Source organism: Dasypus novemcinctus (genome assembly GCF_030445035.2).
Source record: "Dasypus novemcinctus isolate mDasNov1 chromosome 19 unlocalized genomic scaffold, mDasNov1.1.hap2 SUPER_19_unloc_1, whole genome shotgun sequence".
Taxonomy (NCBI): Eukaryota; Metazoa; Chordata; class Mammalia; order Cingulata; family Dasypodidae; genus Dasypus; species Dasypus novemcinctus.
In genome coordinates this window covers 791,009-808,866 of record NW_026688134.1, presented here as the reverse complement: position 1 = coordinate 808,866, position 17,858 = coordinate 791,009, and the positions used below count along the sequence as shown (strand labels likewise).

Below are 17,858 nucleotides of genomic sequence, written 5' to 3'. Positions count from 1 at the left end.
GAAGCCAGCCTCAGGAAGGAAGGAACCTTGAAGTCAAAGTAAAGCAAGCCCCAGTGACATAGGAATCCAGGAAGCCTGACCCCTCACAGATGTCAGCAGCCATCTTGCTCCAAATAGACTTTGGTGAAGGAAGTAACTTGTGCTTTGTGGCTGGGTATCTGTTAGCTCTCACCCCAAAAATACCCTTTCTCAAAACCAACCAATTTCTGGTATTTTGCATCAGCATCCCTTTGGCTAACTAATACACCCTCCCTGGAATTTTTCTACTGGAGCTCTTGGGAAAGATGTCTTCTCTGATGAGGTGGTTTAACCGGACATTGAGAGTTCAGAGCTGCCTCTGGCCATGTTCCCGTCACATTTTGATAGCCAAACAGAGAAGAGAGATAACAAGACAGAGTTCCTGGACAGAGTTCCATCTGAACTCCTGGATCCAGCTGTCCCTGAATCCCAGATCCAGCTGTCCCTGAATCCTGAACTCACCCTGGAATTCCCTATTTCATGAGCCAGTATATTCTTATATTTATTGAAGTACTTTTGAGTTAGGTCTCTCTCTATCACTTGCAACCCAAAAGAATCCTGATTAACACAAATCTAATATGCAAGGGGTGTGCTTGCTTCAGCAGCACATCAACTAAAATTGGAAAGATATAGAGAAGATTAGCTTGACCCCTAAGCAAGGATGACACACAACTTCATGAAGTATTCCATATTTTTCTTGGTGGTTGCCATGCATCCTGAGGGGAGAGGAAGGGGGATATAGAATAGATGGAACATGGGGACCTTTGGGGGTGATGGAAATGTTCTACATGATCTTGCAGTGATGGATACAGGCAATGTTAAATTTCATCAAAATCTATAGAAGTGCATGTTCCAAAATGTAAACCATAATACAAATCATTGACCATAGTTAATAGCAATGTTTAAATAGTTATACATCTATTATAACAAGAAGGGGAAAAGGGAGAGGATGTTGGGTATATGGGAATACCCTATATTCTGTACGAGACTTTTCTGTAACCTAAAGCTTCTTTAAAGACAAAATGAAAAAAATAAGACACTAGGGGAATAAACAGAAGAAAATGTCACTGTACATACAAGATAACATCTTACAGTGATGAAAGACAAAATGTCAAAAAATTAATTTTATATTTTTAATTATTTTTCCAAACTTTTTAAAGTTTTTTGTATTTTATTTGTTATTTTTTGAACTATCGTTATTTCACTTTCTTATTAATAGTAATTGGTTATTTCCTTAGCTTCATTTTTTAAGAAGTTTGGATGACAGAAGGTTTACAGTTGTGGGAGGGGAGGACCATTTATGTGGGGTATCAGTGATGGGAGATACATGGGAGGAAGTTCATGTGGTCATACATATAAGGCATATAAATGTGTTCACATGTTCATGGGACATTGTCACAGCAGGTGGAGATTCACACAATAACCAAAAGAAAATCTAGTTCCCATCCTGGGGAGCTCTGCCACATTCTCTAATGAGACAGCAAGAATCCCCTGAGTACAGGGGCAGTGACTAGAGAAGGAGGATGGTCCATTGACAGGCCCTTGATACTGATGAATGTACTTATGAAACTTTCCTTTTGAAATTGAAATTTAGCCTAGTATTAAAGGGTGCCTAAGAGTTACCTCCTGAGAGGCTCCTTGTTGCTCAAATGTGACCTTTCTCTAAGGGAAACTCAGCATATAAATGCATCACCTTCCCCCCAGTGTGGGACATGACTCCTGGGAATGAGCCTCCCTGGCACCAAGGAATTACTACCAAGCACCAACTAGCAATTCAACTGGGAAAAAACCTGGACCAAAAGGGGAAAAGGGTAAAGTAAAGACAAATGGGTTTTTCTGGCTAAGAGGCTTCAAAGTGAGTCGGGAGGTCATTCCAGAGGTAATCCTTATGAACATCTCAGCAGGATCTCATTGACTGCTAAAGTAAATATTGCCTCAAATAGCAGAGACTTCCAGACACTATAAGCAGGGCAGACAGCTCAGGAGTTTGGTGCCCTGCTAGTGGGCCCTACTTGGGAATTTATGTTTTCCAGTGTGACAGAGTTGGACTCAGTTGTAGTTTCCCTACACAAGGCTCTTCTACCCCTTCTATTTGAACCTATGATTAGTAGTAGAGTTGATAGGTGTATGTCCAAGAGACATAAATCTTTGGTCTGTCCATGTGCCAGCTGTACCCTGAGTCTCAAGAGAATTGCAACAACTACTCTTCAGTTCATTGGATTCACCCAGACAACTAACAAGGATATGATGATGGACAACGACCATCATCTGCAACTGCAAGCAAGATAGTCCCATCCATCTGTCCCACGGGATCTAAGCCCCCTCTCAATTAAAGGTGGAGTGGTCATCACCATCCCAGAATCCTCAGGATTAGGGAATGAATGATGGACTAGAGTAGATTACTGTTATTCTACTATACAGGTATTGTGATTCTAGCAATGGAAGAACTTTTATCATGGATGTAAAGGCATTCACTACTGGAGGTTCTGAGGGGAAGGAGAGGGAAAACAGGTGTAATATGGGGGCATTTTTGAATTGTCTTTGAATTGAATGGGGGGACTTTAGAATTGTCCCAAATGACGTTGCAATAACGGATACAGGCCATTATATATCTTGTCATAACTACAAAATTGTGTGGGAGAGAGTATAAACTACAATGTAAACTATAATCCATGCTTATTGGCAGTGTTCCAAAATGTCTTCATCAATTGTAACAAATGTTTCATACTACTGAATGATGTTGTTAATGTGAGAAAATGTGGGAGGGGTTGAGAGCTGGGCATATGGGAATCCCCTATATCTTTATGTAATTTTATGTAATCCAAGTATCTTTTAGAAAAATTAAAAAGTGTATTTAAAAAAATAAGAAATAAATAAAAAATGAAAGGAAAACATGCAAGGGGTGATAGTGTTTTGTGCCATCTCTCTGAGCCATAATCTCAGCCTCTACTTGGTCAGAGTTCAGCTCAATTCCCTTAAATTCATTTAAATTCAATTTGGTTCTGTTTGATTCTCTTTCATTCCAGTTGACTCCTTTCAATTAGATTTTATTCAATTCACCTAACTTGTGTGAAGTTACTGCTATATATGGGGCTTTTACTAGGTTCTAAGGATATGGAAGAACTGCCTATCTTTGCTCTTCAGGAAATTAGAGTGACTTATAAACTGTCATTGACCAGTATGATAAATGCTCTTATGTACCAAATGCAATGAAACCAGAGAGAGACAGAGCGTCTTGCAATTTTGGTTTTTGTTTACTTTGTGTCTTTGTACTTGAAGTCGAAGACTCTGGGATTGGACAAATTAATCTTCTACCATTTTTTAGCTGTGTAACTTTCAGGTAAGAGGCTTCACCTCTTTGACCTTTAGTTTCCTCATCTGTAAAATGGGGATGATAATAGAATCTCTACAGGCTTGTGAAAAGTCAGTGGAAGAATGGGAGGTAAAGTGCCTAGTTCAGTGCCTGACACACAGCAGGTCTCAGTAAACGATCATTACCCTCATTTTCTCTGCCTGAGCCTGAGTGAGACAGAGGGTGGGGATCAGTAACAGAACTCTCCTCACACCTCCTTTGACACCACAGCCCTGGGACCTTGGGTACCGGCCAGCATATGAAAGGTGCTTAAAACAAATTTAATGAGTATATGTTGAATGAAAAATGTAGACTGGCAGCATTGAAAACAGACTGAGGTCCAAACCCTCTACAGTGGGCTCAGGGCTAGCTTCAGAATTCCTTTTGGGGAGGGACTTAAGGGAGCAGTTGCCTGGAAGGTTGGACTAAGGTATAACTGGAAGCTGCACAATGGACAGAATAAACCTTCACCTAATTTAAGAAAATGTTAATTTATATCAACAAGCAGATTCAGGTGATGGAGAGTTATGTATATGGTGGTGGGGGGCATCTAAAGAGATTTTGGGGACTTGGTGTTGTCCTAAATGATATTGCAGGGACAGATGCTGGACATTATATATCCTGCCATAACCCACAGAATAGTCTGGGGGAGAGTGTAAACTACAATGTAAACTATAATCTATTCAGTGCAGCAGTGCTCCAAAATGTATTCACCAAATGCAATGAATGCACCACAATGATGAAAGAGGTTGTTGATGTTGGAGGAGTGGGGGGTGGGGTATATGGGAACCTCTTGTATTTTTTAACTTAAAATTTTTTGTGATCTATGTATCTTTTTAAAAAAAGAATTAAAATAAATGGATAAATAAAACCTAAAAAAAAAGTTCCTAGTTGATTGGCATGTACAGTTATCTTCTGTTTTGCTAATAAAAGCCATTTAGTCTTGTATAACTTTACATCCTTCCTTGTAGATGTGCACTTAATTTCTCATCAGTCAAGGTACATAAATACATAATAAAATTGTTGGTTCTAATGAAAAAAAAAAAGATATTACGGAGGGTCGCTCTGTCCCTCTACAGAGCTCAGAGACCTCTGGTTACTCAGCCTCCTCCTTGGGATAAGTGACAAGTAGCTATAAGGAAGCTCGGAGGCCAGTTACCCAGTGCAGCAACTTCACTTTACAGAAGGGGAAACTGTGGCACAAATGAACTTGTCCAGGCTGACCTATCAGGTTAATGGTGCTGGGCAAGGACCCATTTCTCCTGCCCCGCATCCTGGTGCTCTTTCCACCCCACCTCCACTCTCAGATTTTCATGAGAACCCAGTTCATTTGCATTCGAGGTGGGGGAAGGTTGCGACCCCTCTGATTGGTCTTTCCCTCATTCCCCATGAGGCCTTCCCCTCTACCTGTGGTCTCCTCTTCTTCTTGAGAGGTGTCCCCTTTGGTCTCACCGCCTCTGAATGGTCTATGGGCCATTGCCTCAACTTCCTGCCTCTTCCTTCATCGCCTCTCATAGCCAGTCTTGCCTCCACTGACCCACTCCCTGTACTAGGGGACCAAAACTCAAGTCTCCCAGGGGCCAGACCCATCATAAACAAGAAAGCCAGGCACAGTACAGTAGGGCCTGTGGCAAACTGTGGGGCCTGTGGCAAACTGAAGGGTCCTCACCTGTCTGAAGGGGCAGCTTCTATACAGTTTATTCTGCTGCTGCCTGAAGAAGTGAGCTCAGTGTGACCAGATCTTGCAGTTTTCAAGAAAAGCCAGAAATGGAGGCTTTGCTATGCAATCCCCTGCTTAGAAGGACACATTTGCTAAGGGGGGGAGGGTAAGAGGGGGATTTGCCTGGGGCCCTCAGTATATAGCCCTTTGTGGTATCTCCAGCCCATTTTTTGCCTGAGGTCTTGTAGCATGTAGGTCAGCCTGAGGACAGAATGGGAAAAGTGGAGCCAGTCAGAGACCTTGGCATGAAATCAGCAACTGAGAGGAAGGGACCTCGGCAAAGTTGCTGAGTTTCTGAAATCCCAGGCCCTTGCTGGTGTGATTTTTTAATCTTTCTGCACAGAGCAGCCCTCTTCCTGGCTCCTGGATGCTGACAGCCTGGATGTGAAGTTTATTTTGAAAAGTTAATCATGGGGGATAAATGATATTGATGTTGCCAGTTAATGAAGGCCTGGCCTGGTTTAAACTTCTCAGGGCTCCTGCCTGACTCCCACCTTGGTGGGTGATGGGAAGGACGCCACTTTTATTAAATCTGAGAGATGGATCAAATGGCCTAAGTGGACAGGGAAGTAAAGGGTGTAATCAAAATAGTGTGGAGACCTGTGAGTTCTTCACAACTCATTTGTGGGCATGGCAGAGACATGGGTCTCAGATCATTAGCCCCAGAGCTATCCGCCTTCTAGAGTCGCTGATGGTGGCTGGGGAACAGTGTAATGGGTCGGGTGATAGGGATTGGCTTTATTGGAATTGAAAGCGGCACAAGCTGCCTGATTAGTGTGGTCAGCTGTGATTTACAGAAGGACTCATTTGCAGATTCTCTCTTCGAGGTCTGAATTACACTTGGAGACTGTACAGAAATAGTAGCTGCCAAGACAATGGCATTTACAGTCTCTGGAGGCCAGTGCCCTGGGAACAAGGAACACAGGGTCTCAGGGCCATCTCCCCACTGCCTGTGCACAACTGATGGTCTCTGGATCCCTAACGACAGCTGAAGCTTCACTGCAGGCTGGGAAGATGATGCACTTACCATTTCATTTGACACATGAGGAAACCTTGAGTTTGAGAAGGTCACAGAGCAAATGAGTGGCAGAGGTAGAATTCTCACTGCAGGATTCAAGGTCATAACCCCTAAACTCTGCTGCCTCTTGATCTCTGCCCAACGTCTGGCACAGAGGATATGCTGAACACATCCATCCTTTCGTTTTACTTGTGTATCCACTAATGCATCCATTCATTCACTAAGTTGTGATGAATAAGTCATCGTATCTCCCAAGGGCGTGGCCAAGGAGTCTCCTTCCCATTCTGCAGATGATTATGTTGAGGTTGAAGCATGCTGACTCAGCTGCTGAAGGTCACCAGAGGTGTCAGCATTGGAGGCAGGCGTCACTCCTCAATCTTCTGGCCCTGATTCCAGTATTCCTACTACTTCAGAGTGTTGTGAGAAAAGCCCAGAAGGCAGGGATAGGATGTCATACTGATGTTTCCATTCCCCAGGGAGCCTGATACAAAGCTGAGCGTGTTCATTCATTCATCAAACTTGTGTGAAATGAATTTGTGTCTATCCGAGTTGGTGGCACAGCTGTGAGCCAGGTAGACATGACCCCTGCCTCGTGAAGCCCTTGTTATGGTAGAGATGACAGATGGGCGAACAGGTGATTACCAAAGTGAGGGACAGCACTGTGACAGGAGTAGGACGGGATGATGAGACCCACAGAAGGGGCTTTCAAATGAGCTTGTAGGCCCCTCACACCCAGTGCAGTGGTTAGAGAAGGTTGGAGAGAGGATTAAATTAGGCCAGCTGGAACCCAGGCCAAGGGCACAGGAGTCTGAAAATCAGAGAAATCTCCCAGCATATTAGAATGGTTACAAGTATAGACTTTGGAACCAGACTGGCTTGATGGGGATCCTAGCTTCTCCATGTCCTCAGGAAAGGGCCCTCCCCTCTTTGAGCCCATGTCCTCCTCTTAAGCATGAACATCTTGATACCTACCTCCTAGGACTAAATGAGCAGAGGTATATGATATGCCATGGACAGGACCTGGCCTGTCAGAAGAGCTGTAAACTACCACTGGTGCTGTGGTCCTCATTGTCACTGTCACCTGGGCCTGTTATGATACATCCTTTATTGATGCTGCTGACTACAAGCCTACAGCAGCAGGCCTTGGTTCTTCTGCCTTCTTCCAGCACCTCACCTCCATCTGTGTACATCATCTGGACGCCCGTCTGTGTCTGGCCCCGTGCTGGGCCCAGTGAGGGCCAGATAAAGAATAAGCCAAGGGTCTAAGTCGTGACAAAACTTCTTTTAGATTGTGCTTTAATGAATTCTGGGCCCTAGCACAAAGTAGGTCTGAGCCAATGTGTGTTGCTTAAAGGAAAATATGAAATACTTAATACATGAGAAACATTTTTTTTTTAAAGCCCTTCAAAGTGGCCTCTAACCCTCTGGTAAAGGAGGGTGTGCTGGGGGCGTTCAACCTCCAGAAGACATTGGAGGTCTAGGCGCTCAGAGGAAAGAGAAGCCAGGGAGGGCTGGGGCAAGTAGAGCAGGCTCCCTGGAGGGAGAGGGGGAGATTCCAGACCTGGAAGAAGAATTGGGAGTGGGGAGGGCTTTCCAAAAAAGGGGGAGCTTGAAGGAAGCTCACGTGGAAGGCTCCTGGTGCATTTGCAGAGCTGTGAGGCTGTGGGCCTGTCTAGTGAGGAAGGCGTTTGTGGGGAGTAGTGGGAAGTGCTGAAGGCTGGGGCAGGCAAGGTCAGGTCCAAGAGACCTTGAGGACTGGACAGATACTGGGGTGGGGACATACATAAGGAAGCTAAAGCCTCAACTTTCAGGGCAGAGAGTCAGTAGGTATTTCTAAAGCTATAAAGTCAAGAAACTGTGGTATACTTCTGTTTTTTAGACTTGTGGAGGTAACCACCACAAGAATTAAAAACTTCTGGGACATGGGATTGGGGATGAGGGAGAAGATGCTAGTTTCTCATCATAAGCTTTTCTGTACTACTTCATGCTTACATTGTATGCATATTACTCTGATAAAAATAAACCAGTTAAACAACACACACACAAATTTACTCTTTCTCCACATTATCTTTTTTCTCTCTCTCTCTCTTTCTTTCTCTCACTAACTGCCTGTTACTCTTCTGTGTTTCACCCTGGGTAATAAACTCTCTGAGGCAGGCACCACATAGCCCCATCATATCTTCATGCTGTAGAGGAGGCTCAAGACAAAAAGAAAGGGTGTGTGTATGTGTGGGGAGCTAAATGCCAAACACATGGGTTCAGGTCTTCAAAATGAGGGGTCGGCTCAGACCAGCATCTTTTAAATACATTTCTTAATGTTTACCGTATCCATGCACCACCTGAACCATCACTCTTCAGTATTTTTCTTCATGGTAATTCACCTTTGAAAAGCTCAAATACATTTATTTAAAAATAAATCTCTGCAATATCAATACTCTAAATGAAAAACCAGCATCTGTTGCTATAAATGAAAGGGCACCATAAAAACAAATGAAAGGAAAACAAAAAAGTTACTCAATTCAGGCTAGGGACTGTTTTACCAGGTTGGGAGTCTGACCTGGGGCCTGGTCTTTCTTGCTTAAATTAGGAAAAGTTAGCAAGTGTTAGATGTTGAAGACCTGTTATCACCAAATAGAGAATTCCTCCGGAATCAGGAGGATTAAGGGAGTTAACAAAGGAATGATCCTCTCCAGACTATTGAACCCTGAAAAGGAAATGACTTTCTCTCATTGTTATTTAATTCCCTGCTCCTGAAGAACCACCTAAGTGTGAGCAGGGCACCCAGGAAGGATCTCCTGTAAATTCTAGCACACTGTGGCTATTGTATTTTTTGGGGAGTGACTCATTTGTATGTCTGACTCCTACTGCCCTTAGAATGACTGTCTGCCCAGCCTCTGAACTCTCCATCTGGGATTCCCTGCCTTCCCTTCCCAGGACTTCCACTCAGGAGGCAGAGGATAGTATTTTATGGCTCAGTGGCCAGATGGAACTGGAATGGTCTGTAGCTGAATTTAGTGGCCAGTGAAAAGTCAATGGGGCTCAGAGTTCGACAAGTGTCATTGAAATTGCAGTTTTGTTGCTCTTGTCCCACAATAGATATTTCCATTTTGTGCTAATTACATCAGTTTCCTGTGAATGCACCCACTGGCTCCTGCAGGCAGGAAGACAATTGGTTGCACTGGAAAGAGATGTGCTCATGACATTTCCAAACCAGGAACATAACTCAACCATCCAAGCCATGCAAAGGATGAGGGCTTTTGGGTTTGGGCATCCTCCCCATCTTCCCTCTCTCCCATGCTGGACAATTTTCTCTTGAAAATACATGCCGGATATGAATGATGAGGATCGTTCCCTATCTCCCTGCTGCTTGGGCCAGACACCTTTTCTCAGCAGTTGGGAATGGGCTCCCAATGGAAATTTAATCGCAAGACGTGAAAGGCATGGCTTTTCAATGCCATTGGGGATATGCTAGGGGTCTGGCTTGGGCAAAATATTTCTCTTTCAAGGTGGGTTCTCTGACATCCTCTCCCTTAGGTCATGCTTTAGGTCAATTTGTAACTTATTTTCCTTTAAACAAAGTTATGTCACGTCAACATGAACTTTACTTTGATTGACAGAGATCTCTGCTTGAGCCAAGGTGTGACCCCTAACATCATGCAGACTCAGAATGAACTGAGACTCAGAGGGAGCCTCTTAAGTGAGGACTGCCACGAATAAAAAATCAATTCTGTGCTGGGGTGATGGAAGGAGAACTTTACCAGCTCCAGCTGCCATGTGCTTAGAACGCTTTCCAAACCCATTCCTGCTGCTAAGCATGGAGCGTCTCCCCCAGACTGATACACCATACTCTGTCAGGCACTTCCGCGGTCTCAGATCACATCGTTCACCTCTCCCTGGGGTCATGGTTAAGAGGCAGTGCTTCCTGGGTCCAAATCCTCTTTCCACCTTTTTTCTAGCTTTGTGATTTTAAGCTTCAGAAAGTGGAGGATATAAAATGGAGTTTAGGATTATCTACCTCAGAGGGCTGTGAGATTTAAACAAGGTAATGCTTGTAAAACATTTTGAACACTACCTGGTGCATCATAAATAAAGATTCAAGAAACAGTAGCTGATAAGTATGGTTAGTTGAGGTTGGCGCTCATTGCTCCTGGCCAGTTACTTTTGAAATTTTCTTGTGGTTCTTTCAGACTGGGGAACTGGAATGCCTTAATTTGTGTCTCCTTACTTGCAACTCTGGCCCGGATCCTCAACCACTGTTTCTGGGTGGCAGGAGGGTAAAGTTTTGAAATGCCCACACACTTTGATTTCTCACTAGAGAGGCCGCACAGATTTTGGGAGGTCAATGTCAAGATTTCAGGAGGGTGTGAAGCATGGCTTTCCAGGGAGGTTCACATCCCAGGTCCTGGCACTGGCCAAAGGCCACAGAGAGTGGGGTCAGTTTCTGAATATCTTTTTAAAGCTGGATTCTTTCCTTGAGTCTGAATATAAAAGCCCACTCAGCCGGCCAGGTTTGTAAACACAGTCTGGGTGGCTGGAGGATTGCATCAGCCTGAGCAGAGGAGGAGGTACATCCACTTCACTTTTCCTGCTTCAGCCTTGAGGGAGAAGGGCTGCCCCCTCACCTTGCCCAGGTGGCAGTGGCTCATTCTCTAAAACGAGAAGATTGTGGAGGTTCTGTCAGTGTGTGTGCTGTGGATGGAAGGGTGCTTGGGACATGCTACTTGCCAAAAGTACAGAATTGTCCCAGTGGGAGCGTAATTGAGAAAGAAATGAATTTTATCTTCCTACTGTATTTCATCAGTTCTAAGATGTGCATTTCCCCCACATCCTAACATCTCTGAAATCAGGATGGTTCTTACTGTCAACTGACCTGAAAGTGTTATATCATTGAGTAGTTGACAGCATATTTTTCTTTCTTAAGGTTCAGGAAATAATGATTTGTTTTACAAAGAAGGACATTTCAGATTTTGTTTTACAATCAGTGGCATCTCAGATTTGATGAGATATAGTGGGGTTTTTTTTGTTTTTTTTTTTGTTTTTTTTTTAAACAGCTCACATTTATATAGATTTACTCTGTGCTAAGTCCTATTTGGGCTTTACATGGATGGTCTCATTACAGAGACTCTGGGAAAGGAGTACTAGTATGATCCTCATTTTGCAAATGACAAAACCAAGACCAGAAAGGGTTGAGGTCATTTGCCTAAGGTCACAGAGCAGTGTAGTGTAGGGCTGGAATTCACACCCAGGTGTCTGCCTCCAGAGTCCCCTCCCTTAAACATGCTTCACTCAGAGGGCAGAGTTAGTGGAATGATGGAAATGTAACTTATAGTTTCCCCTCCTCCAATTCATTTAATCATCATCATAATCGTCCTCACTCTCATCACCATTACCATCATCACCATCATCATCACTGCTCCTATTTGTTGAATGCTACTACCTTCCAAGCACTTATCTCCTTTAGTGCTTACAATGCTACAAAGTAAATGTTATTGATATAACTATGCAACTTAGAAAACTGGTATTCAGAGAGGCCACAAAGTTGTCTTAAGCCACAGAATGACCGGAACTTGAAACTAGGTCTCACAGACTAATCAAATGTAATGTCCTCAACTAAAGGTCTAAAATTGGTTCAGAACAATTTTTAATTTGCGCAAAAATATTACTATTTTCAAATTAAATTTATTTTTCACATGAAAGTTGATGTGCTTTGAAGGAAAGGAGAAAATTAAAAAAAGGTAAAATATTACATATCATTGTACCATTTCCCAATGGCAACCTTTGTATTTCTAAAATACCTTTCGTTCCATGTGAAATGGAAAGTTTTCTCCTCCCTCCTTCCTTTCTTCCTCACTTACTTTCTTCCTATCCCTTAAAAAGTACTTATTATTGTGAGATGCATACGGAAAAGTTCATAAAAACACTAACACAGCTTAATGAATAATTACAAAGTGCACACCCACCTGGTTCAAAAAACAGAACATATTCAGCAATCCCTGGAGCCCACCATGCACCCTCCCCAATCATAATCTCCTTTCTCCCTTCTAAGCGCAGCTATCCTGACATTTGTGATTTCCATTTCCTTGTTTTTCCTTAGAGCATCACCTTCTACTGTTGATGGACATTTGGGTTGTTTCCAGAGTTTTTCTTGCATTAAAAATTTCTGTGGCAGTGGACTTGGCCCAGTGGTTAGGGCGTCCGTCTACCACATGGGAGGTCGCGGTTCAAACCCTGGGGCCTCCTTGACCCGTGTGGAGCTGGCCCATGCACAGTGCTGATGCGCACAAGGAGTGCCCTGCCACACAGGGGTGTCCCCCGCGGAGGGGAGCCCCACGTGTAAGGAGTGTGCCCCTTAAGGAGAGTCACCCAGCATGAAAGAAAGTACAGCCTGCCCAGGAATGGTGCCGCACACACAGAGAGCTGACACAAGATGACGCAACAAAAAGAAACACAGATTCCCATGCTGCTGACAACAACAGAAGCGGACAAAAGAAGATGCAGCAATAGACACAGAGAACAGACAACCAGGGTGGGGGGGGAAGGGGAGAGAAATAAATAAATCTTTTACAAAAATTTCTGCTCTGAACTTTCTCAGCCTTTCTCACATTGCACACACACAAGATATGGGCAAGAGTGATAGGACTGAGTCATGTCCCTCCAAGAGTCATGTCAAGCTGTAACTCCTGTCTCATGAATGTGATCCTATTTGGAATAGGATCTTTGAAGATAGTTAGGATGAGGCCAAACTGGATTAGGATGGGGTCCAGTCCAATAAGTCTGATTATAAGGAGAGAAAATTTGATTTAAAAATACTTTTTATTAGAGAAGTTGTAGATTTATGGAAAAATCATGCAGAAAATAACAGAGTTCCCCTAGTACCTGCCCCCATTATTAACATTTTGCAACAAAGTGGTACATTTCTTACAATTCATGAACCATTTGTATTATAATTGTGCTATTATCTATTGTCAAGTTTACATTAGGGTTCACTGTGTTGTACAGGCCTATGGTATTTTTTAAAAAATTATTCTAACACGTACAACCTAAAATTTCTTTTAACCACATTAAGATGTATAACTTAGGGGTATTAATTACATTCACAGTGTTGTGCTACCATCACCACCATCCATTTCCATCCCCCAGTCAGAAATTCTGTACCAATTAATCATTAACTATCCATTCCTTACCACCACCCCAGACCCTGGTAAACTATAATCTAGTTTCTGACTCTATAAATTTGCTTATTAGTATTCCATATCAGTGAGATCATGTATTATTTGTTCTTTGGCTTATTTCATCAACATGTTGTCTTCAAGGTTCATCCATGTTGTCACATGTATCAGAACTTCATTTCTTTTTATGGCTGAATAATATTCCATTGTGTGCATATACCACATTTTATTTGTCCTTTCATCTGTTGGTGGACACTTGAGTTGTTTTCCACCTTTTGGCTATTGTAAATAATGCTGAAGTGAACATTCGTCTGCAAGTATCTGTTCAAGTCCCTGCTTTCAATTCTTTTGGGCATATACCTGGCAGTGGAATTGCTAGGTCATGTAGTAATTCCCTGCTTAGTTTTCTGAGGAGCTGCCAAACAAGGAAAGGAAATTTGAACATAAGCAGACAGGGAAAGAAGACAGCAGAGACTGAGCTATGACACAAGCCCTAGAATGCCAAGGATTACTATTCCCTGCCAGAAACGTACAGACTTCGGAGGTACACAGCCCCACCAGCACCTGGATTGCAGGTTTCTAGCCTCAAGAACCATTCCACAACACATTTCTGTTGCTTTAAGTCACCCAGTTTTTGGTACTTCATTACAGCAGACCTAGGCAACTCAAAAATAGTCAAGCAAGACTGGAATCTCAGAAAACTTCATTCTGAAGGCCTCTTCTCTTTATACCTAAATGAAGACATTTCTGGAACTTGTTACCCCATGAAGATATGGAGTAATGAGATAAAATATATGGAAAGATCTGAGGATTTGGGTGCTGTGAGGAGCCAGGCCTTCCCCTTTGGGGGCAGGTGAGAGAGGGATTAACATCCCATTAGGCCTCACTCGGGGTGGCACCCTGGCTTAGAGGGGAAGGATCTGACTTGGAGTTATCTTTCCAAAATATATACCCCATCATTTCCAACTTCCAGCCTTGCCTCTCTACCCCTCTGCTTAGGCTGGCAGACAGCTCCTGTTGAAGAACTGCGAAAACTCTCATCTCCTTTGCAAGCAGTAAACACAGCCCCACTGAGAGGCTGGGAGGGACATGTCATGAGGGAAGAAGATCACTGACATTCTGCTGAGCCACAGCCTTGACCACATTGGGAGTCTGTTTGTGCTCTCTAGGAGTGACAGCAATAATTTGTGAGCCAGGCCTGGCAGGAGTCAAGTTCTTACTGTCAAGCTTTAAGTCTGTTTCTTTTACTCCCTTCAAAGGTAGTAACTGAATATCTCCTCCAACCTCTCTATGGAACTTGTTTCTGAGCCTGGGGCTTCATGGACTACTCCTTCCTTCTGACATCAACACCCTCTTTCCACAGTCCTGGAGGCTTGAGGAGCTATCGGGGAAGAACAAGAGCAACCATGTCCATTTCCTGACTCATTTATCCAGTTTCCAACAAATTTCTTGAAGCCAGATGTCATTCCCACTGCTGGGGATTGGGAGAAATGGTAAATCAGAAAAACAAGGGGCCTTTGGATTTAGTGTCTGATCTTGGCCAAACTGAGGGAAATTTTTGTACTTGCAGAACCTCTCCGAGCAACCTCTCACATTTCTTCATTCTGTGCATTTGCTACTTCCAGAAGGAGAAAATGAACATCCTTTTGGAAATTTTCACAAGGGTTTACACCATCAACAGATTCTCATGATGGCTGGGTGGAGCCTCACAGAGCCATCAAGAACAGTGAAAGCCCCAGGAACCAATCAGCAGCAAAAGAAAGTTGGAGAAGAATCCACATTTGGTCCCCAAAATTGTTCCAGGCAGCAATTTTGACAGAACCTAAGGATGTGCAGTGGAGAAAGAAATGCAATTGACTGTGGTTTACGTCTTCTTATATTTTTTATACTGCGTTAGAATTAGCTTCCTTTGCCCCTCTCTCACTCACTTGAAGAGAACTAAACTCTGATAATTAAGCTCCATGTGAGCTTGATGGTCTCCGCCACATCATTTAAGAAAATTTCTGGCTCTTGCTTCTGTTATTTAAGATAAGTGCAATTATTTATATTAGATGATAATATATTTCTTTGTTCTCTGATGCCTCTTCAACCCTAAAGCAGAAAAATTTCTTTAATCAAAATTGGGACAGTGCTCCCTCAAAGCTGAACAGCTTTATTATTAGGAATCATAGAGTGGTTGAAGTTTGGAATGTTCTAATGACTCGCCTACTATTTCTTTTTGTGGGACACATGTGATTAGTAAATGTCTGTTCAATGAGAAAGTTTGTTTATTTCCTAATTAGGTTTAGGATTGGCTATCTTGTTGTTATAGAAATTATTGTTTGATTAATGTGTGGGAATGTACATTTTCATTACACTCTTGAATAAGTTCTGTCCCAATTAGCCCCATGCCAATTTGGGGCACTAGAATTGCAATTTTTACCCATTAAGTAATAACTGTTATATTGATTGGTGATAATTGGGTGTAGATAGTAAACAAACATTAGCAGAATTTAAATTATATATCAATGGGTTTTTTCAGTTTCCATCCAGCATAGCAAAATTCTAGATATGGGCACCCATTGGTTTGGAAGGAGTGGGACCTTACATACTTGTTTATGCTTTTTTTTTTAAAAAAATGATTTATTTATTTATTTAATTCCCCCCCCTCCCCTGGTTGTCTGTTCTTGGTGTCTATTTGCTGCGTCTTGTTTCTTTGTCTGCTTCTGTTGTCGTCAGCGGCACGGGAAGTGTGGGCGGCGCCATTCCTGGGCAGGCTGCTCTTTCTTTTCACGCTGGGCGGCTTTCCTCACGGGCGCACTCCTTGCGCGTGGGGCTCCCCCACACAGGGGACACCCTTGCGTGGCACGGCACTCCTTGCGCGCATCAGCGCTGCGCATGGCCAGCTCCACACGGGTCAAGGAGGCCCAGTGTTTGAACCGTGGACCTCCCATATGGTAGACGATGCCCTAACCACTGGGCCAAAGTCCGTTTCCCTGTTTATGCTCTTTTTGATCTTCCAAGAAGAGCCCTAAAAATCAGCCATCTGCTGGAATTGGATGCTTGAACTTGAGCCTGAGTGCCTCATTTGTCTCTAGGTCAGGCCTTTTTCCTTATTAAGAATCCACAATGGCTCCCTCATTGTCTGCCAGTTAGGTGTAAATGCTGCTGGCTGGTGCCCAAGAATTTTTAAAATACAAAGTACCTTCATATTCATCCATTTTTTTAGGCTTTCCTGATGTGAGTAATGAGACCCAATCAAGTCGGGTGGGTATCTTGAGTGGGTATCTCAGGGAAAAATCAGTATCCATCATAAGAACATATGTGGACTGGATGTAGAATCAGGAAGTGATCACGGATGTAGGAAACTCAGGGCATCTCCATCTGTTTGTTTCTCTCTCTGTCTTTCCACTTCTGTGTCTATTGCTGTTTCACTATCTCACTATCCTCCTTCATGAACATTTATTTAAGTCTTCTATCTTACCACCACCCATTTCTCTATATTCTTTGTTATTCTCTCTCCCTCACAACTGCAACCAGGATATGGCTTTGATTTTCTGTGGTTCCAATTCAACTCCAGGCCCTTCACCCTCAGCTTCTCAGCAAATTACCCACCCTCTCCTTTCCCTTGTTTCCAATTCCTGAGAGAGGAAATATGATCTTAACAAGAGGTGTCAATCATTAACCTGCCACCCATGCAATATTTGTCAAAGACTTATACAAACTGGGCAAAAATTTACTTAATACATTTTAGATCAATTAACTGGAAGTTTTAATGTATTTAATAATCAAGTGAACTTTGTATCATACCTGGAAAACCAACATTTTTCTGATATACCTTAAAATAATAGCATAGCTATTGGAAGACAGTTTGGTAATTTCTTTTTTTTTTTTTTAAAGGTTTATTTTTATTTATTTAATTCCCCTCCCCTCCCCTCCCCCGGTTGTCTGTTTTCTGTGTCTTTTTGCTGCGTCTTGTTTCTCTGTCCGCTTCTCTTGTTGTCAGCAGCACTGGAAGTGTGGGCGGCGCCACTCGTAGGCAGGCTGCTCCCTCCTTCACGCTGGGCGGCTCTCCTTATGGGTGCACTCCTTGCACGTGGGGCTCCCCCACGCGGGGGACACCCCTGTGTAGCACAGCACTCCCTGCACGCATCAGCACCGCGCATGGGCCAGCCCCACACGGGTCAAGGAGGCCGGGGCCTGAACCGCGGACCTCCCATGTGGTAGACGGACGCCCTAACCACCAGGCCAAAGTCCGTTTCCCGGTAATTTCTTACAGAGCAAAACATAGGCTTACCCTGGATGGGATCCAGTAATCACATTCCCAAAGGAGCTGCATAATTATGTTCACTCAAAAACCTGAACATGAGTGTTTATAGCAGTTTTATTCATAACTGTCCCAAACTGGAAGCAACTAAGATGCCCTGCAATAGGTGAGTGGATAAACAAACTGGTACATCCATACAATGGAGTATTATTCAGCAATAATAAAAAATGAGTTATCAAGTCATGAAAAGACATTGGTAAGTGAAAGAAGTCAGTCTCAAAAGGCTGAATCACTTGTATGATTCCAAGTATATGACATTGTGGAAAAGGCAAAAT

The 17,858-nt window shown here is 43.2% G+C and overlaps 1 long non-coding RNA gene and 1 other non-coding gene across 5 annotated transcripts in view; both read left to right on the top strand.

The window, feature by feature from the left end:
* LOC101413383 (uncharacterized) overlaps positions 1-17,858 on the top strand; it is a 159,405-nt gene that overhangs the window by 10,583 nt on the left and 130,964 nt on the right. The window lies entirely within an intron of this gene.
* Positions 608-714, top strand: LOC131277432 (U6 spliceosomal RNA). The gene has a single exon (XR_009184610.1). It is a non-coding gene; the product is annotated as a U6 spliceosomal RNA (small nuclear RNA).